The sequence below is a fragment of the Bombus affinis genome, unplaced genomic scaffold, assembly GCF_024516045.1.
Source record: "Bombus affinis isolate iyBomAffi1 unplaced genomic scaffold, iyBomAffi1.2 ctg00000074.1, whole genome shotgun sequence".
In the NCBI taxonomy this organism is placed as follows: domain Eukaryota; kingdom Metazoa; phylum Arthropoda; class Insecta; order Hymenoptera; family Apidae; genus Bombus; species Bombus affinis.
Genome location: NW_026108824.1, coordinates 181,861 through 184,999, shown reverse-complemented (window position 1 = coordinate 184,999; position 3,139 = coordinate 181,861).

Genomic DNA, 3,139 nt, shown 5'->3' with positions numbered 1-3,139 from the left:
ATGGAAATGTAATTGGTTGGAAGTCTAAAAAACAAAGGTGTGTGACAAAAGCCTCGACGTATGCAGAGTATGTAGCTCTATCGGAAGCGGTGAGTGAATTAATGTCCATTAGGGAAATTATGAAAATCTTCAATGTAAATCTAGACGATAACACTGTAAAAATTTATGAGGATAACTCTGGAGTGATAAGTATAGCAAAGCACGGAAATTTTTGGAAAAATTCTAAACACATTGAAGTTCATTAGCACCACGTTCACGAGTGCTTAAAGGAGAACAAGATAAACATACTTAAAGTAAGTACAGGCGAAAATACTGCGGATATTTTTTCGAAGGCACAGCGTAGAGAGACATTCGATAGGTTTAGGTCATGGATGAATGTATACTAAGAGAAATGTAGATATGGCAATAAGTGTTAAAGTTTCTGTTACGCAATTCGTCAAAGCATGTAACTACGATTAAGTGTACAGTATAAATGTAAGGAGGCGTGTTAGGAACATGATACATTTAAACTGTACATGTAAATGTGCGTGTAAGCGTCAGAGGACGTCCAGGCCTTAGTTGGGACGAAAGACAAGAGTCAGGCGTTAGAAGTATCTGGAGTAGCCGGTTGACAACAAGCGTGCGTGCTAGTAGCATTTCGAGGTCTTTAGAGTATAAGATATATGTATAGATGTTGTGCGCTAAATAAAGGGAATTATTTGTATTTCCGAATCCATTCTATACCAATACAAATACACTAACGTACAAGAATATTATAATATTCAGTAACAACGATAGAATTAACCAGTTCGCAAGTATAAAAAAGACACATTTTACACTGTGACGAAATAATATCCAAGAAATCTGATATAACATACATGGAAAATACACGAATCAGACTGAGAAACCACTGCGCACTTTCATAACTGACTTCGACATAGCCGTTCCCAACTACTCGCGGAGTGAGATTGACCGAAGCGGCCCAGAGGCAACGCCCACGTACCCCAAGCGGCTACTGCCCCGCCACCAATAGTAACCCGACAGCACAGGATAATACTTGAATTCGTTGTTCCCTAAATTTTGAATTTATTTACCTCAACAATATATATTATGTACAAAAACTTATAATAATTTATAATACAGTTTATAATAACATGTAAATTATATTAATTATCTGACGAACGCAATGAGAGAAAGGTAAAGACCAGCGTAGTCAATGCGGCACTAACTCTACATCCGGTTGACCTCAATTTACCTACCTACGTATCTACACAGTGACGCCTACGCTTTAAAACTTTTGTCGAAATCTTAAAGTTTTAATGGTAAACTCTTCGTTCTTATAATATCTAACTGACAGGCATGCACCATTTATAAAAGAATCAACATAAATTTCGTAGTTGAGGATTATTGAAAGTCTCTAATTTAATTCAGAAAGGCAATAATTTGTTTAACGAAATAAGCCATTTATTTATCATCCGGGTTTCTACCATGACATTTATGTTATAATAGCAATATGGAAATAAGGCAATCTGAGTAAAGAAATACTATTTCAAATCATTTTCGCCCATACTTCTTAAGTGGTTTATAAATGATTCGTGTATAGCCTTCTTTCCTTCTGCCCCTAATCACGCGAAACTATAACTAGCATTTAAACAAAATCAACTATGTTTCGCGTCAACGAGAGTCGTAAATTCCCGTTACCATCAGATAATCGACGCCACTGTAAGGACATAGAAGGGGTTCGGAAATACAAATAATTCCCTTTATTTAGCACACAACAGTTATACATATATCTTATACTCTAAAGACCTCGAAATCCTACTCGCACGCACGCTTGTTGCCAACCGACTCTTCCAGATACTTGAAACGACTGACTCTTGTCTTTTGTCCCAACTAAGGCCTGGACGTCCTCTGACGCTCACACGCACATTCACATGTACAGTGTAAATGTATCATGTTCCTAACAGCATAATTAGGAACGTGACGCTGGGCACATGCCTCAGCGATCAACAGCTACATGACGTCGATGACCTTATGACAAACTCCCCCAGACACGGGACGCTAGGATACCGACATTGCCTGGCGGAAATCGATCGTTTTTCGCGTTAGACCGAAGCCGTTCCCATCGCCGACATGGAGGCGGCAACCGTTGTTTCAGCCATCCTTTCCACGTGGATATTCCGTTTCGACGTACCTTTAAGGATAAGGACCGATCAAGGACGCCAGTTCGAGTCAAACTTATTTAACGAATTATGCCTGTTCCTCGGCATTAGGCATTTACGAACGACAGCCTATCACCCCGTGACCAACGGGATGGTAGATCGCCTGCCCCGACAACTAAAAGCAGCAATCAAATGCCACGATGCGAGCAACTGTGTAGAAATCTTGCCAATAGTTTTATTAGGCATACGAACAGTTATTACGGGCGTGAAAACGACGACAGCCGAAATGGTTTATGGCACCGGCATACGATTGCCGGCAGAATTCTGTGTACCAACGAAGCAACAGGCCAAGTCGAAATACGGAAGCCGTCTAAAGTCTTACGTATTTCTACGTCACGATTACATCGGAAACCCCTTACAACCACCCTACGGCGGACCGCATCAATTTATATCGAGAACAAAAAATGACCATTGCGATTGAAGTTAGCAACAAGAACGTAATCGTACACTTAGACCTTCCGAAATGCGTGAATTTTTATTGCACGGTAACATTGAACACCATTAAGGCGAAAATCGCGAAGTAATAATACCACCTGATGTTTGAAACGATCAAAACGAAGAGGACTCAGGAATTCATCACTCCAGGCGCGCGGGCAGAAAAGTTCGCTTCCCTATTCGTTCCCAGCCAGGCCGTCGATAAGCTAATGCGTAAGAACTACCAGCGACATAAATATAAGTCGCAGATGAAAGAGCACCGCAACATTCTATTTGGAATTTTGGGAAAATCCCGTAACACTGTAATCTAGATTCTACCATAGCTGTAATTAAACAATCGTAGTCATCTAGTCCGATTGTAATTGTTCGAAACTTGTGATACTGCACTTGGCCTCGAGGCGACAACCAGTCACCGAACGTAGCCGCGGTCAAGGAATGAACGTTTTGTCTAATAAAGGCATGGATTAATTCTATAGCTGTCCTTAAATGAAATAATCGTAGCG